Source organism: Adiantum capillus-veneris, chromosome 22, assembly GCF_014529385.1.
Source record: "Adiantum capillus-veneris isolate H3 chromosome 22, ASM1452938v2, whole genome shotgun sequence".
In the NCBI taxonomy this organism is placed as follows: Eukaryota; Viridiplantae; Streptophyta; class Polypodiopsida; order Polypodiales; family Pteridaceae; genus Adiantum; species Adiantum capillus-veneris.
Window position 1 is genome coordinate 97,589,077 of NC_140952.1, and position 19,781 is coordinate 97,608,857.

At 42.4% G+C, this 19,781-nt stretch overlaps 1 pseudogene; it reads right to left on the reverse strand.

Annotated features, from left to right (window-relative positions):
- Positions 1-16,493: 16,493 nt before the first annotated feature.
- LOC147429870 (F-box protein At5g46170 pseudogene) lies at positions 16,494-18,772 on the reverse strand (annotated as a pseudogene).
- Positions 18,773-19,781: the final 1,009 nt, after the last annotated feature.

A 19,781-nucleotide genomic window follows, 5' to 3' on the forward strand; every position in this document is an offset into this window, starting at 1 on the left:
TGGATGGCCAACAGTGGTGTCATTGTTGATGCATTCCTCTCACGCTCTTACTTCATTTTGTTTTGGAGGTCTAGAGCTCTCCTTGAGTTCAATGCATTGAATAACGTTACATTGCTGCGTGGCATACCGTCATGGCATAAATATCCTTGTCCATGGTTTTCTGTTCTTTACAGATTCTGTAAGCATAATGCAAGGGAAACAATTGTAGCATTGGGATCTGAAGGCCATAGACCATTAAGTGAGAAGTGACCATACATTCCATGACCATGTCCATGTGTTATCATACCTGTTAATGATACTTGCAATTGATATGCATTTGCATAATCTTTTGAGTTCACACGCAACCTAGGTATTGCTGTCTTTTTTTAATCCATTTTATCATGTATAATGCATAAATACTTATCCTTTTGCAACTTGGAGAACTTACGCCAGGTGTACTACACATTCCTACAACTTTTTTGTTGCAACATGCGAATTCGACGTTCATCCTTCAAACGTGCAATCATATCGTCATCCTTTGTTGACTCTAGTTGAGACTTTATCCGACTACACACAACACATTTGGAGAACTCACTTGTTTTTTACAATGTCACATTAGCAAACTCTGTATTCCAAATCCTATTGAATGTCGTGCTAGACATTGGCTTGAGACTCATACTGTCAAGTGTTTTATTGACATCATGTAAAATGTCTACTTGCTTGTACGTGTTTGGTATTGCAAGCAAAGTTTCCCTAGTACCATCTTCCATGGTTCTACTCTTATGTGGCATTCTCTCCGAGTTTTCATCAACAAAAGAGCGCATCAATGCCCTTCCCATTTCTGTATGGTCTCTTCCTTTTCTCATGAAACCATCATTACCATGAACTGAGCGTCTAACCCCATTCTCAAAATGTTCACGGTAACGATAAAATGAAGTTTTTGGAATGCCATGAATTTCATACCAAGCTCTACTGCAAACCTCACTGCCATTAAAAGAAAACACATAGCATGTCTTTGTAGTTGTTTTGTTCTCACGCTATGCAGTCAACATTGTATCATACACATAGTTTGTTCTATTTTGCAAACTCTTTCCCCAAAATTCATTGCGCATAGCCATGACTTTATCTCGATTGGCATATTGACAACACCTTTTGGAACAACAATCTATGGTTGAAACAAGCTGGACAGATGCTAGAGATGCTTGATTGGATCTCTTAGAAGCTTTCACTGACATTTTTTCCTTCCTATTTACAAAGCAATATTTTCGCTTTTTTGAAGTAGGCTCTACCAAATAAGCTGATTCAATGCATATGTCTTGTAACACATGCATATCATGTAGATCCTCATAGCATAACAATTATTTTCCATCCATAGTTGTCACTCTCTTGATAGGCCAACAAACTAGATTAATGCTGCATACACTAGCTTCTGCAGAAATAGTAGCCTCATCTACATAGGATGTTTCGATACCAATACCAATGTTATCTTCACCTAGCTCACCAAAGTTTACAGAGTCAAACGGACACACGTACATGACAACCCCTTCAGCTACTACATGTGTTTTGCTTTCATCCCAAAGTTGAACCCTCTTATCCTTCCAAATCTCTCTGTAGCTCATTCCATTACATTGTGCATCCAATGCTCCTTCTGCTTTGTCAGCCTCATGCATAGAAGCCCCTTTGTACTGCATCTCATTTATATGCTGCAACAACCCACTACTCCATTTCACAATACTATGAAAAGCATCTCCCACTGTCAATGCATCCATTGTTGGAAAAGGGATGAGTGCTTTCTTTTCAAAACACAAATCAACTGACACCGATACATTGCCCTCCCCAATAAGCATTCCAAAACAATATGCACTTGGATTTATTTCAAATACAGTCCCAATGGCAACCTTTTGTGTCGCTACAAACATGCACACTCTATCACCATGATTGAAATTAGCCATACCTGCAAGAAGATTGCAAGAATTATTGTTAAACAAACCGCTTGCAGAGTATAATGATTTACGTAGCATAAAGCATAACAAGTATGTATGTGGGTGTTTCATGAGAAGCACCCTGTGGCCTGAAGGTCATAGGGTTCCCTCTATGCTACTAAGTATCGTATATGCTCTGTGATCTATCGTATATGCTCTGTGATCTATATTGACTTCCTATGGACCCTAGACCACAAGGCGCCCTCATTGTTTCCAAAAAACCCTCATTGTTTTGTTATGGCCCCAGGGCCATAGCTCTCTATGCTGGTATAAAGCATATTTGCTCTATATTAGCTCCCTAAGGCCTGAAGGCCATAGGGTTGTCCTCAAGATCACCTCACGGAGTTTCATGTCAAGTATATATACATCCTATGGCACCCCATGACCCTAGGGCCATAAGATCTCCAAATGAAAGATACGACAATGTATAGCCCTTGAGCTTATACATTGCAACCCCATGACCCTAGGGCTATAGGATTTCCAAATGGAACATAGGAAAACGTATGGCCATTGAGCTTATACATTGACACCCTATGGCCCTAGGGCCACAAGACTTAAAAACATACAAAAAGACAACCTATGGCCCTAAGCCCAAGGGTGTGAGCATTGACACCCTATGGTTCTAGGGCCACAAAACTTCAAAACATACAAAAAGACAACCTATGGCCCTAAGCCCAAGGGTGTGAGTATTGACACCCTATGGCCCTAGGGCCACAAGACTTCAAAACATACAAAAAGACAACCTATGGCCACGATGTCAAAGGTGGCCAAGATATCAATGCAGCCCCATGGCCCTAGGGCCATAGGATCTCTATATGGAACATGTGGCACCCTATGGCCCTTGAGCTTATACATTGCCACCCCATGACCTTAGGGCCATAGGATTTCCAAATGGAACATAGGCAATGTATGGCCCTTGAGCTTATACATTGCCACCCTATGGCCCTAGGGCTACAAGATCTCACAACATACAATAAGAGAACCTAAGGCCCCTAAGCTCAAGGGTGTGGGTTCAAGAGTGGACAAGATATCAATGCAGCCCCTATGGCCCTAGGGCCATAGGATCTCTATATGGGACATGTGGCACCCCATGACCCTAGGGCCATAGGATTTCCAAATGGAACATAGGCAATGTATGGCCCTTGAGTTTATACATTGCCACCCTATGGCCCTAGGGCCACAAGATCTCACAACATACAATAAGAGAACCTAAGGTCCCTAAGCTCAAGGGTGTGGGTTCAAGGGTGGCCAAGATATCAATGCAGCCCCATGGCTCTAGGGCCATAGGATCTCTATATGGGACATGTGGCACCCCATGACCCTAAGGCCATCGGATTTCCAAATGGAACATAGGCAATGTATGGCCCTTGAGCTTATACATTGCCACCCTATGGCCCTAGGGCCACAAGATCTCACAACATACAATAAGAGAACCTAAGGCCCCTAAGCTCAACGGTGTGGGTTTAAGGGTGGCCAAGATATCAATGCAGCCCCATGGCCCTAGGGCCATAGGATCTCTATATGGGACATGTGGCACCCCATGACCCTAGGGCCATAGGATTTCCAAATGGAACATAGGCAATGTATGGCCCTTGAGCTTATACATTGCCACCCCATTACCCTAGGGCCATAGGATTTCCGAATGGAACATAGGCAATGTATGGCCATTGAGCTTATACATTGCCACCCCATGGCGCTAGGGCAGTAGAATCTCCATATGGGACATGTGGCACCCTATGACCCTTGAGCTTACATATTGTCACCCCATGACCCTAGGGCCATAGGATCTCCAACTACAAAGTAGAGCAACGTATGGATCTTGAGCTTATACATTATCGTGGACCTAGGCCCCCATAGGATCTCCAACTGGAACATAGGGCTATGTATTGGAGCTTATCTATTGTCGCCCCTAAATCCTAGGGCCATAGGATTTCCAAATGGAATATAGGGCAACTTATGGCTCTTGAGCTTATACATTGCCACCCTATGGCCCTAGGTCCACAAGCTCACATTGCCACCGTAGGGCCACAAGGATCTCACAAGATAGAAGAAGAAAACCCTAGGACATAGGATTTTCAAATGGAACTGAGTGCACGCTTTGATCCTTGACCTCCAACATTGCCATCCTATGGTGTGAGCCCAGGGGTGGCTGAGGTGTCTTCATAACAATTTCGGCCATTCAAGGGATATCCGCAAGTGGCATAAATTTAAAAAATAATTAAAATTTGTTTTTACGCTACGACAAACTTTGTCATAATGGGTTTTCAAATACACTTATTGATATCGGACAAAAAAATAGCGCACAATTTTTGGGATAATTTTCTTAAAATTTAGCTATTTTTAGTGTATTTTTTACTATGCAGATTATGATTCTGAAGTCAAATTTTGCTTCATGGGTGTCGTTCCACTCGTACTACAAAGATATGGACATTGACAAAGCCTTGCACCAACTTTTTTTTTTCCATACTCATTTTTTTTTTTTTAATAAGCTCTTTCAAGTTCGGAGCCGACGAGCTATGTCTCATTTTCGCACAAAGCTGCAAACCCGTGAGAACAACCCCTAACGGCTTAAGTGGGTCGACGATTGCTAGGATGGGACCAATGGCTATAGCTACCTTGAGCTGTTCAAAACTGCGTTTTTGGGCTTCTTCCCAAGAAAAGGTCTTACCTTTTTCTTTAAGTTGATCCGTCATAGGAACACTGATTTTGGCATAGTCACGGATATACTGTCAATAAAATCTAGCCATGCCTAAAAATATTTGAAGCTCCTCAATCGTGTTGGGATGTGGCCATCAAAGAATGACAGCGACCTTGTCAGTGTCCATCTTGATGCTAGAATAAGAGATCACATGACCGAGGTGATGTATCTCTGCTTTAAAGAAATGGCACTTGCTTTGCTTAGCATACAACGCATGAGCTCGTAGCTGTTCAAAAACTAATCGTAAGTGTTCTATGTGTGTGTCTCTCTCTCTCTCTCTCTCTCTCTCTCTCTCTCTCTCTCTCACACACACACACACACACACACACACACACAGAGCTTGCATTGGAACAAGTATTAAGACAAGAACAAGACTTGGACTTTGCTCATAATTGTTGCACTGTCCACTTTTGAACTTGGCAACAATTCCAAGAACCACCATGAGCAACAAGAACATACTGCACATCTCTTGTATATTAGCTTGTATAGTAGCTTCTCTCACACTTAAAGTACCACATTGGACTTTAAGTGGGAGGTTGTTGGGGTATAAAGCCCAATGTGGTCGCCCAGGTAAGTCGGCGGGCCGCCAGGTATGTACACATATTCTTTTGTAAAAACCTAATAAGAACTCACTATGCTCTACACATTACAATAGAGCGAGTTCACCATATCGTCGTGCTCCTCTTCTCGCACTCTCTCTCGCGTCGCACTTCCGCTCGTACTCCTTCAATACCTTCCATTCACCCCAACCTCCTACAACTTCAGGTCCTACCACTAACGATGATACAATACAAATGTAGTGAATTATAGTCTTGAAGCAACTACATTGAGACTCCATGATTATACATACATAACTAGTTGAAATTCTCATCTCCATGCTTTCAATGTTGTTGAGATTGCGTAGCTCAAGTTGAGGCTTGGCAGATGTGTGTGTGTGTGTGTGTGTGTGTGTGTGTGTGAGAGAGAGAGAGAGAGAGAGCGTACATAATGCATTCAATTTGCATTTGGTGGCACGCAAACCAACATCACACTAATCGTATGTTTGAATGCATGTTAATCCAATCGGTGGTGAACTCTAATGATTTCTTAGAGCTAATGTAGTGATGACGACTTTGATGCACAACATAAGAAAGAGTTGATATCAAGAAATTATATGTTCTCCAAAAGGTCTTGTCCCCATTCACCCTAGTCTATTACAACTTCAATTCCTACCACTTATGGTGACACAATACAAATGCACTAAATTGTAGTCTTGAAGCAACTACATTGAGACTCCTTGCACGATTATACATACACAACTAGTTGAAATTGTCATCTCCATGCTATCAATGTTGTTTAGATTGCATAACTCAAGTTGAGGTTGAGAGGATTTGAGAGAGAGAGAGATAGATAGATAGATAGATAGTTCTATTATCGTCCTGGGAGGTCAAATATGACCTATGGGACCAAATGAACATGTCACGTGGTGTGAGTGGAGTTCATAAGTGACTCTCGATGCTCAAAAATGGCTGAAATGAGCGTCGCAATAGAGAGTCCACATCGTGGTTGGGAGAGGAAGGTATGTAGGGAGAGCTCATGGCTGAATATATGGGGAAAAGAGGACCTAATGTGGTCAAAAGCTGAGCACTCAAGTAGTGTGTGGTACTCACTCTCTTGCACTTGATGAGGGCATAAGGTGCAAAGTCGATGACACTCCTCGCCAGTGCCCCAACGTCCTGTCTCGCAGCGTAGAGAATGGGAGCTAAGACGAATGGAGGCAATGGTGCGGATCGCACTCAACGGGATGGGCTCAAGGATGTAGGAATGGGTTCGGTTACCTCGTTCCGAGAAGAAGAGAGATTTGTAGTTTGGGGCAACGTGTGTGGTGTAATGGCTGAAGCGAGAACCTCCGGATTTCTCCCAAGCCATGATACATTGGCGTTGTAAGAAGGCCTCATTAACTTGGGAGTCGATCGACGCATCCTTGACCAAGTGACATGCATCCCATCTTCCAAACCATTTCTTGATATCAAGCATCCACCCCGAACTTAGTATTTTGCTCTTGCATGTCTTTTGAACCTTTTGACTTGCTTCATATGCGATTCTAGGAAGTCGATGCAAAGGGCTACGTTGTGTCTTACGCATGTACTCCACAACCCTTTCCATACCCAAGACCTCAATGGGAAGCGATCCGGACTCAAGAAGTAAGAGCATGTAGGGTGTTTGTGTCTTGACTTGGAGAAAGTTGGTGAGAAAACGCTTTTGGACATTCTCAAACTCTTTCCAAGTAGACTTCCCGATGCTTCCACCCCACACCTCCACTCTATAAAGAAGCACCGGTGTCACCAATGTGTCAAAGAGGTACTTTTTGAGAGCCCAACACTTGATCTCTCCTGCATTGCACATGTTCTCAAATGCATAATAAGCCCTCTTTCCGGCTTCCAAGCGACGCATTGCACAATCCTTCCATTTATGATTGGATGGAACCTCAAGGCCAAGGTACTTGAAGTGATCTACCACTTCAAGTTTCTCATTGTTGTATACAATGCATGGATTTTCGTCATTGAGGGTCTTTACAAGCATAACCTTGGTTTTGGATCCATTCACGATCAGCCCGCTATGTAGGCAAAAGCGTTCCAAGACACTCATAAGCTTTTGTGCATCTTCTAAGGTATGTGCCAAAAGCACTACATCATCGGCATAAAGCAAAAGCATGATCACCGCATTTCCAATCTTAACCTCTTCTATGCCTTCTTGCTGCATAAAATCAAGAACCATGTATTCCAATTCATCAATGAGTAGCCCAAAGAGGGTTGGGGAAAGTGGGCATCCTTGTTTGACACCAATAGTGCTTGCAAAAAATTCTGAAATTCCATCTCCCATACGTAATCGACATATCACTTTTTGGTAGATGCGAAAGACTGCATGCATAAATTCTCTCGGCACTTGAAGGCTTTGCATACGTCTCCAAAGATTTCCTCGCGGTACCATGTCAAAAGCTTTCTTGAAATCCACAAAGCAACAATACAACTTTTTTCCTTTCAATCGAGACGCTTCCATAAGAACTCGAAGAGTGACAAGGTGATCAATAGTGCTATGATGCTTTCGAAAACCTGCTTGGCCAAGCGCACGTTTGCCATTCTTTTCAGCCCATTCACTTATCTTCATCTCCATGATACATCCAAATAACTTTGCCATCAAAGAACCAACCATTATAGTGCGATAGTTGTTCACATTGTTTACATCTCCTCCTTTGTGCAAAGGTTTGATCCAATTTGCACTCCAATCATGAAGCATGCCATACTGAAGTGCAAGGTTAAACATATCGCATATCCAATATCGTGTTTTCTTGCTTGTCCATTTAATCATTACAGCCTTGACACCTTGAAGGTCACCTGCCTTACGAGTAGCAAGTTTCTCAAGCGCGCGGCATACATCTTCAATGGTAAAGAAGGGAGACATAAATGGAAGGGAGCTACAACCCTCCATCTTATCAACATTGGGTTGCTCATAGAGGTTCTTACAATGCATATACATATCCTCAAGAGTCAAGTCACCAAAGCTCTCAACGCGCTTGCCTTTTAGATTTTGCCAAAACTTGCCACATGCATGTGCTTTCTCTTGTGCTAAAAGAAGTTGTTTTTCGACTTCCCACCTTCTCCTCTTCTTTTGAACAAGTGCTTTGTATGTGTGTGAACATTCCAAGTAAACTTCCTTGTTTTTGATTGCATCCAATCTTAGCAAGTGTTTTCGGGCTTGACTACATTCCATGTCAAACCATTTCTTCTTGGTGCTACCCTTCTTAGACCTTTTGCAAGACATGTGTTTCACCGAAAAGCATTCCTTCGCACAAGAGAAAATTACTTCTTTGAAAACTTTCCACTTGCATTCTAATGTTGGGCTCCCTTGATGCTCTATCATGCTTAACATTTGGTCCACCATATCAGCATATATAAGTGCTCGTTTGAAGTCTAGACGTAGGTACAAATGATTCACATCATGATTGGAGGCTACATGCTCGGGCCGTTTACCACACTTGAGATCAATACATAACATCCTATGATAAGTGCTCTATCATGTTTAACGTTTGGTCCACCATATCAGCATATATAAGTGCTCGTTTGAAGTCTAGACGTAGGTACAAATGATTCACATCATGATTGGAGGCTACATGCTCGGGCCGTTTACCACACTTGAGAGAGAGAGAGAGAGAGAGAGAGAGAGATTTTTATGTCATAGAAAGCAAAACGTTGAGGAGGCATCCAATACCCTTGCTAGCTAAGTAAGGCCACATTGCCTTCACTACATCCACATATTGCATGTTGTGTACACTTGGCCTTCAAGGCTCAAGCCTTGGCTGAGAGCTGGCATAATTTTCAAGTGAGCATAATGAAATGGGCCTTATCCTTGGCTATCCATGGAACGCTTGCTCAATGTGATGACATGTCTATACATATGGTTCCTTGGTCTTTGCAAGGGGGGGGGGGGGAGAGAGAGAGAGAGAGAGAGAGAGAGAGAGAGAGAATGTTACAAATGACCTATGAACCACTTACATCACCTACAATAATTTTTAATTCGATTAGAGATATACCAATGCCACTACATAATCCAAAATCTGTCTGTAGGAAAGGAGTCCTCTGTTGCAATGAACACTCAAGTCAAACTACTAAAGGGCTCCACCAAACCAACGAAGCTACAACTACAAGGAAAGTGAATAGTGATGAGGTCTCTTGAAACTACTCCATCTACGCCAAGTCCTCCCCCCCCCCCCCCCCCCCCCCTCTCTCTCTCTCTCTCTCTCTCTCTCTCTCTCTCTCTCTCTCTCTCTCTCTCTCTCTTACATCCCCCATATCTACAACAATCATTCTTAACCATTCAATAGTGTATTCAATATATATTGATGCCTAAGTTGTTATAAGGGTCAACTCTTTGAAATATAATATAGGGCACAATATAGTGAAAACACAGGCTAATAACAACCCAAAAGATGAACACACCAAAGAAAAATGTTTGTTTCTAATCCTAGTGATTTTATGGCCTTGAGAAATCTCTCTCTCTCTCTCTCTCTCTCTCTCTCTCTCCACACAGTTTATGGTTGTGGGTGCCCAAGGGAAATGCGAGCTCCATGCGGTCTACAATTAGTTGTACTTAGAAAAGAATAGATAGATCCTAGTGAATTTTTTTCCAGGTTTATTGATAGCGCTCTGTTCCCCGCTCTCTCTCAACAGTTGGCAAGCCTCAGCAAGCCCATGTGGTTTCCAAATTCCATCTGCTTGGCCTAGTTTTAAGCTCTCTCTCTCTCTCTCTCTCTCTCTCTCTCTCTCTCTCTTACACACACACACACACACACACTCACATGCACACAGGCTCTGTAGCCACGACGGCACCTCGTGCCAATAGAAAAGAACAGACTAAACAAACTTTTAGCACTTCAATAACAATTGGACTGAAAGAGAGAGAGCACACGCGACACGGAGTGGTGGAATTCCACCGCAAAGAGTATTGGCCCCAAGACCGTGGCGCCCATTTCGGTATTTCTTTATATTGATCAAGCAAGGTACACTCTGTGGCTCTTGCTATGCATCTACCCACGGTAGAATGCCAGAGTGAGAGCCCACAGTTTATATTTAAAGGCCCTTGGCCATTCAAAAGCAATTACATGAAAAGCTTCAAAATCTAAAAAGCAAATGTTGTCCAAAAGCTGCCAAGCCGCAAAACGCAAAACTATCAATGCAAATCGCGAAAATCTACGTCGTCTACACGTCAGCACAAATTCTGAAGATCCATACTGCTTTGCCATATCAGTAACTCGTTACGTTGTGTGTGTGTGTGTGTGTGTGTGTGTGTGTGTGTGTGTGTGTGTGTGTGTGTGTGTGGGTACTTTACCCATATGTCATAGAGGCTGGGGCAACAACCAACGCACGGCCTTCAGAGGCGACGTAACCCCTAGCACTTGTTAGCCTCGAAACAAAAACGGGAGGCCTGTAAGTCTTGGAAGGAAACCGAGGAGGTAGTCTTGGAAGGACAATACCACAATAAAACAATGTGAGGCTTGGAGTGGCCAGAGGCAAGAACTAGTACCATGTGTCAACTAGAATCCTAGCCCTTTCATGTAACAATGCAAGAGCCGACTACACCTCTCTCTCTCTCTCTCTCTCTCTCTCTCTCTCTCTCTCTCTCTCTCTCATACATGCTCAATTGGGCCAACATACACAACACACCACACATTTAGCGCACCAACTTAAGGTGGGTATTTATACTTCGATACTACTCTTTTATGAAGAAAGAAATTTAGGGAGGCCATGTGGCCTAAAAAGTGGCTTGTGGCATCTTGCACCAATGTGTTGGTGGCTGATGGGAGCGCAGCCTAGGGGAGTGAGGAAGCTGAAGAGACTTCCCAGGCCCTGAATAGTCAAAAGAAAGAAATCCTCACGCGAGGGCTACCCGAAGAGAGAGAGAGAGAGAGAGAGAGAGAGAGAGAGAGAGAGAGAGAAGAAGCAGAAGAAGAGAATTTTAACATTGTAGGGAACTATCCCAAGAGACCTTAAAGATCTAACCAACGAGGAGAGTTGAACTCAAGACCTGTTATTCAAGAGGGAAATGGCATAATCAATCTACCACACTTGGGTGATAGAAAGGTTATACCATTTCCTCTTTTTATCAAAGCACACACACACACACACACACATGAGAAGAGAATTTTAATGTCGTAGGAAACTATCCCAAGAGACCTTAAAGATCTAGCCGAGGAGGAGAAAAGAGCAAGAGCATCCATGTCCATCTTGCTTATATATAAAGAAGCAAAGAAAAATAAAACCAAGTCCTACAAAAGCACTTAGTGAGCAAGGCACCTTCTTCTACGCGAACCAATAAGAATAATGCTTCTAACGTACAAGTCGAAAACCATTTTGGGCTATTCAAGTCGTCCGAGATATCTCAATTGGTGGAGCAGTGGACTGAAAATCCTCCTGTCACCAGTTCAAATGTCGTACTTGGCAACTAAAAAGAAGAAGAGAATTTTTAACATCGTGGGAAACTATCCCAAGAGACCTCAAAGATCTATCCGATGAGAGTTGAACTCAAGACTTGTTAGTCAAGAGGGAAATGGCATGACAAATCTACCAAAAATATACGTTGATAAACCTTTATCCCATGTGTGTCTCCTCAACTCCATAGAAAATAATTTTCTCTTAGCTCCTTCCAACCACTAAATCTATTCTAACTAGTCACTAATGCATATGCGCTCAATACAAACCTTTGGGAACCAAAGAAAGTACATCTCACCAAGGACCACACCCCTTTATGATATTTTTGCATGACTTCGTGTAAGTACAGGTCTACTTTTTCAAGAAAACACCTCATACGTTTTCTTACATCGAAAAATTCAAAGCTATGGTATGCATCAAAACCATGTGCAATAAATCAAGGGCGAGAGTAAAAGTGAAAGGACTATGATAACAAGAAGTCGGAAAGCAATACACATGTGCCTCAACTTCACAAAATGGAGTGTCAAAAGAGGAATAATAGAGTAATTTGTTGAGCACGCACCATGCTCATTGAAGAGAAAGTTCCAAACATCTACCGGGTTAACGCAGTCGACACTTAAGTTTATCTCATGAACGTAACTCCTACAAAAGCTCTCAACAAACAAAGATGAGCAATTACTACAAGTTTTTCTCTACATGATGCCCAAGCTTCTTGATTCTCTTCAAGAGCTATTTGGTCAAAAAAATAGGGTTTACATATACAGGATGTCATAAAATAGCATTTAAATTTCACATAAACATGCCGAGCATTTAGAACAGATAATCCAGCAAAAAGTATCAACCGAATGCTACAAAATATCATTAAATCAGACGCAAATAGATGACAAATTGATTGAGAAGATCCCCTCCATAGAGTTACACCCCACTTATGCTGGTGTACAAATTTCAACCTAGAGATCACTATGTGGATAAACTACGAAAAGAGATGGATAAGAATCAAAAATGTCTTAGAAGACATAAATGAAATGCTTAGACTTGCTCAAAGCTCATGAATGTGTTAACAAAAAATGCCGCTGCGTTCAAGATTACTATTCCGAGAGGAATCTAAGGCACACTGCGTCAAGAGCTTGAAAGTAGTATTTCTTATGAAGTTGAATACAGCGATAAAAAATTTGCCTTTAATGGCAAAATAAGTACCAACATCATGCGCAAAAATGCCCCGGTGTCCTCTACCTGAGTTTTGATTTTTGGCCGCAGCATTCCTTTTCCTTACAGATGTCCGCACCCTATCACAGCGATATTAGAAAGGCCTTACATAGGAGCTAGAATCCTAATCGAATCTCATAGAGGGCCTGCTACCTTAGGAAGGGGAGACTTGGATATGTGGCCCAAATTCTCTCATTATAATGGAGCTTTCACAATATTTGACAAGGAAGTAGAAATGGGTTACCAACTTCATGCAAGCAAACCACCCAAAAAGAGACTAGATCTGGTCATAATAATCTTTCGAGAAATTAAATGGCATCACTCATGTTTACAAAATCCCCTCCACATGCACGTATCCAAGAGAATACGATACATGCAGAAAAAGAGTGATTGGTGAAAGTAAAGTCCTAGTGTGACAGCCTTCTGGAAGCCCAGTGCCCACCATCAAAAGCGAAGGTGGTGGAGTGATCGCTGCCCCAATGTGATGCAGGCCTTAGTTTTCCTCTCTGCAAAGTTACGCCACATACTCAAGGGAGGAAGAAAGATGTGTGGAGCAGGAAAACCTTCTTTTCCGTGTTGCTCCCAACAAGCGGTAGCTAAGTTGCCTGAGTTGACACTGCCAGTCATAGCTCAAGCCCTATGGCTGACACTCGCATGCAACCTTTTTCTGTTGGTTAGGGCAATGAAAAGATGGCCGGGTAACTGAAAAGGGACCCATGTGACAGGGTAGTCGAGCCCCCGCTTACAGTTTTTCCCAGAAATCAGGCGCCCATCACCTCAGAATGGCCACCTTGTGCCAGGCCGAGTGTCACACCTGGGGCCTAGTGCTCATGACATTGAAAGTGCGGAAATGGACTCTTATAAGAGTCACCTATCCTTGGCTGATGAGACACTGAGCAAATAAAGACACTCAGAAATTACCCAATCGGTAAAGGCATCTTGGCCTGGGCATTGGATGGGATTCTCAGTAAGGTACCTCACCATAAACATTATAATCTGGCTGCATTGTGCATAGCAAACCACGAAAACAATGTACTGCCATGAAGGCCACTATTACCGCTATCCTGTGTAAGAAAATGACCAAGAACATTACAAATATTAGGGTCCGACCAAGATGGTTGAGTGGATCCATGATCTGGCATTAGTGGCTAGCAGTGTGGATACCCCAGGTTGAGCTCAGGGGTATTCCGAAGGGAGAGTGGGCAAGGTGGGAACAAGGGCGATAAACTCAATAAGGGGAATAAATTGGAGTCATTTACTTTGAAGATTAGGCGAATCAGCCACGTGAAGGAGCATGCAAGAAATAAGTAGAAAGTTCTGTCGCTCTCTCTCACACCAGGTGTTGTAAACTAAATCGGAGCGTCCTCTCCATGAATAGGATTGCCCTCCACATCCTGGATAGTAATGGATAGTAAACCATATATGTCAGGAAATCAAATCGTCAGCTGCCATCCTAAGTAATATCTCATCAGGAGGCATCTTCCTGAAAGGAAGGCATGGCAAGTTGCAACGTCCAGGCCATAGAGCTAGGGTAGTAGCTGACACATCTTACAAGTTCCCTATGGCTCATTAATTGAAATGAAAACGTAACATTGGTGAACCAGATGTAGGAAATAATGCGAAAGCATAGGATGTGCGTAAGTGCCTTTCTATAGGCATACAATGAGCTATTGATATTTGGTTAGAAATATCTAGAAGTTTCTAGGCTGTGAAAGCTAGTAGAAGGTGCTACAAGTTTCTCTATGGATGGAATATACTGTGAGGTTGGTATATTCTTTGGTATCTGAAATATTCGCTATCTAAGGGTATGTTCACGAGTGGCACATGCACAGTTCTGCCACCACCAGCGGCATTGATGTAGCTTGGGTTTTTGACTAATATGAAATTAGAAATAAACAGTGAAGTCCATAACTCCCAACCCCACGTATGCTTGAACAAGCAAACCAAGAACAAACCTAGGTGGTAGTCATAGGCATGCAGGCGGCCAATATATGACACCTAAAAATCACCATAACTCTCACCTCTGTAATGAAACCTATGGCACTCACAGCAGTAGCAGCTCAAAACAAAATTGTCACGCAACTAAACTGCTAAGCTGCTTCTAGTCGGTTGTTAGGCCAAAGAAACCAAGCTAATCAAATGGCAGTCATGTATACCTAGATGAATCTAGGATAAGCCCAGAATAAACTCTAAAGGAAAGTGCAAACTATAGACTCGTGGTAGTCATCCTAGTCAAAGGACATGAACCATCCAAAACCATCCCACTCGGAGTACATAAACGATCTTCAAGTCCCTCTCAACACATCAGTTAAATAGCACGACCATTATTCAGAACTTCAAACACAAACCCTCTAAGGCTGTGAGAATGCAAATAAGTAAAGCAGTTCTCAAGACTCCATACTCCGTACTCCCGGATCAAAAGAGAATTTCTTGCAGGAAAAACAAAAATTGACCTCGCCTCACCAGTCAAGCATGCAGCACACTCCTCAAAACCAGGCATACCTTGGCTCAAACACACACACGCAAGCACAAAACCAGAACAATCGAGAAACTGTAAATCTAAAGCATGAGGGCAGTTTGAGCCCACTCAAAACAAGGCACTATCTTGCTCAAACACTTGCAACCACAAAACTCACTCAATTAAGAAACTGCAAATTTTAAAGTTAGAACCCACTCACAAACATTCACTGGCTGAGACCTTTGCAGAAGACTGGCATAAAGTTCTTCAGATCCTTCAGCGTAGATTCTTTTGTTACAAGCTCCTAACAATATAATCAGTCTCTGTAAATGACCCACGCCTGAATCTGTAAATTAAAAGCAACATCAGGTCTGTTGATAACATCAAGTATGAAGTCAGCATCTCTGCTTAATGATAATGGAAAATTCAGAGCGTATACATCACCTTTGACTAGAACTTATCATCAAGTAGATTCTTACCTGGCATGATGATGTTATCGTCTCATTAATTTACCACATATCCATGCATAAGGCTCAAAATCAATGCTGAACATGTTCAGCAGGAACTTGCCTTGTTTCAGTTCCTGAATAGCAGAAGGAAGGATTTGGAAAACAAGGAAATTTGATTACTCATTTCCACGCATAATGTCATAAAATGTCTGCTGCGAGACCTTGTCTTGTTTTAATTACTAGATAACACAAGAAAGAGTTAATGGAAAGGCAACTCATCATTACATGTTTTTCTGTTGATAAACAATTACCGCAGTCCTATTTAAGTGATCCCATTCACAGCTTCCATAACATAACATTGTATACGAAGTGGCCCTCATCATACAAACTTGGAGTAAACAACAGGATCTTTGCACAGACCTACACTAAAAAAATAGCTTCCAAATTTTAAAAAAGCAACACGCATAATACAAAGGCAAACCTGAAAGGTAACTAGTATAACATGAGAAATGATTAACTTTGCTAACGGAACCTGAAAGCCATACACACACAACACTTTATATACAGAGGTGAACGATTTCTCCATAAATTGATCGAACCCTGCATCATTTGCCAAGATATATCAAAAAAGATGGTGAGACATGAGCAGACACCTCACCCATCCCTGAAAAATGCACAAAAGCTTATTCATGTCCAAAAAATCACAACATTCAAATGTGAAAGAATAGAGATCTCTCAAAAGGTACCCAACCAAAATAAAAAAGCACATGACAGCAGTTTTAGAGTCTTTTCGTGCTTGATATATTACATAATGACTGTAAAACACTTACACTGAGGGCACCTGTGCATAAAACACGAGAGCCGTCCAGGCAGACACTGATGCAGTGTCTTAATACTGGCTAAAGTACACCTTGCTACTAACACGTCCTTTCACGGACTACAGAGCTCATGAGTCTGTACAGAACAAAACTCTCTGAAGTGCTGATTGATGATTATCATCTACAGTAAACTCTGTAAACTCGCTCGCAGCCCAAGAAAGGCAGCACAAACTTAAGGCAAAACTAAACAGACAAGGCAGTGTTGCAGTTGCCATCGCAGCAAAACAAGTACGAGCAGTATCGAGCCTCATCCCCAACCATTCAAAGTGCGCATTGCATCTTATCAACAGAATTCCTAATGGGGAGCAGACGCATTGGAAAATGACAGGATAGGCCTTTGCCCTTGCGGATTAGAAGGAATTCATCTCCAAAAGGTAGGTGCGCCTCTTTGCCAAAAGACTGACAGCAGTCTTGAATGGCTCTTCAAAGGCACCAGATACAAACCCATCTACCTCTTTGCGCACAGGTTGATCACTGGGTTTGATTGCAACCAGTGTCGCTCCTTTCAGCCCTGTGCCACCGGGAAGCTCCAGGTAAGGAGCATACCAAAGTTTCATATTCAATGCAGGAACCTGTGTTCGATTTGCTGATGCAGAAGCAGCTAACGGTTTGTGTCTGAACTCCTCTAGCTGCTCTTTTCTCATGCACAGAGTACCTTGACCATCGGTGTCTGTGAGTATCAGACTCTGCAATGTAGGATGATCACATATAATCTGCTGCAACAGATAATGCCTTGCTGATGCGGCAATCAACGAACTTATGGTCCACACAACCCTCAGCTTCAGGCCACCATTTGTGTAGAAGGATTCCGGAAGGCTACCACTGTCATCTTCACCAGGAAACAGGACATTATCTGCTGTTTCTGGAGGCAACCTGTCATCATATCTGCTCTGCAAAAACCAAGATCTTCCAAACTCAAACTTACTGACCTTTTTCTCCCTCTCTGCTTCTGGTTTAACATGGGCAGCTGCCCCTAAGATCACACAACTCTCAAGTGTGCTACCAAATTCTGCCTTCCACTTCAGTAAAACTCCATCTTCCACACCAAGCTCTCCTCCAGGAAGCTCAATTCGGAGCCTCTGTATGGCCTTAAAATTCTTCAAAACTTCACCTGGAGAATGATGTGAAACAGCAGCCAGCATTGCCTTCTTGGGCCCAAGCATGTGCTGCAGTGCTTGCAAAGGCTTTGCAAGGCTTCCAACAACAAAACGAACCAGATGACCAAAGATACCTTTTGCCCTCACATTCAGCCCATTGTCTTCCCCTGAGATGACACAATCTACCTTCACCGTGACACTCTCTACAATGGGGACAAGAGCATAAAACCTCTTTGACACGACCGTGCACCTCCCAAGAGTCTTGATGTCTGATACCAAATTCAGAATGTGCAGAATTACTGAATCATGAAGTCTCTCAAAGGGGTCCGCACCACTTTCCTCCCTGGCAAGCATTGTCACAGACACATCAGGGTGAGCTCTCGGCTGATCAGCTGCGAGCTTGACCTCCAAGTACATGATTGCTACGGTCTCTAGTACATCCCTGTTAAAAAGGTAGAGCTTTCCATTACCTTGCTCACAGCCGGCAGATGCTAGTCTCCTTCCTTGAAAAAATTCGCTTCCGAGATAGTTTCAAACACGATCTATATCGAAGGTGAAATTGTGAAAATGCATGAATTATGCAGCGAAAGACGGAGACGAGGATGATATGGCCTTGACCCTGAACCAATCTACAGTTCTTTATTTGCCAAAAGAAGGAGAAAGCTCGAACACACACACACAACTGGGGAAGGCGGTTCACGCTCCCTAAAAGCGTAGGGGTACTAGGGTTTTGAAATGCGAAGACAGGAACCAGAAGGTAATGGAAAGCTTGAGATAGCTATCGTATATGTCAAGGAGACGGGAGGGGGTCTCTAACTCAAGGACTGTATGGTAGGGTTTGTTTTGTACAGAGAGAAATAAGAGGCTAGAAGAAAGAGTCCAGGATATGGTGATGATGACCAAAAGGGTCAGTACACGAACATCTACAGAAAGACTAACCCCTGCGAGAAAGCGCCATAGCCGCTGGAGCTATCTACTGCAGCCCGTGTGACGACATGGGCTTGACTTTGGTTCAAAATATATTTGCAAACGTTTGGCTTGGGGGCCAAACCTAAATACTTAACATGGTTTGCTTGACCCCAACTTCCCAAGGATCCCATTCTTGGTGATAAGCATTGAGAGTTATCCGAGCACCTTTTGAAAAGTCCCATACTCATACACATACATAAAATCTCATTCTCTGTAGACCTCACCATAGAGCCCCTTCCCGCGGAGAGGAAGGTGACAAGTCGTTCATCCGCACATCCCATGTTGCTCGAAGTGCCAAAGGGGGTGACCTTCTCTAGGACTGTGTGCACTAAAATAGGGGGCATGTTTTGTCCAAATATATGGGCATAAGGTTATGCTACAGAAATTGGTAATTTGTCTCATACCATCTATCTATACTAATAATTAAAGCATGGAGGGATTCCAACATCTCTCCTTGTCAAGTGTCGATATTTCTTAACTCCGGCAGCATCTGCCACATCTGGTGGTGAGAGAGAGAGAGAGAGAGAGAGAGAGAACTCTTGTTGTTATGGAATTGATATCTTACTATTTATTGCAGTTGATAGGTGGCAAAAGCTTGATCGAGCTAAGCTATTGCAAAAGGATATTATATTTTAAGTATATTTGATTATTCAAGTGCTCTTATGAGCTTTGGCCATTTATGACCAGCCGGCCAGTTTGTACTCAATTTGACCATTCAAGAAATCTATAAATCAAATACGTGCAAGAGGGAAATGGTCACTCTTGCATGGGGGGAGATTGCACCCAGCGTCGTCTTATTCTTCTCTCCTATCCTCTCTTTTCATCTCTGGTTCCTTCTTTCGTTCCCTGAGTGCTATTTCTCCATATATATATATATATATATATATATATATATATATATATATATATATATATATATATATATATATATATATATAATTTGTTCGTATTATATAATTATATCCAAAGCACGCACTTAATATATAATCTCTTATGCATACTGTGGATGAAGCTAAGCAGGTTTAAATTCCCATCTTAAATAAGAGATTATTTTAATTTACTAATTCAAGGTATAAATACATAATTAAGGAAACATACAT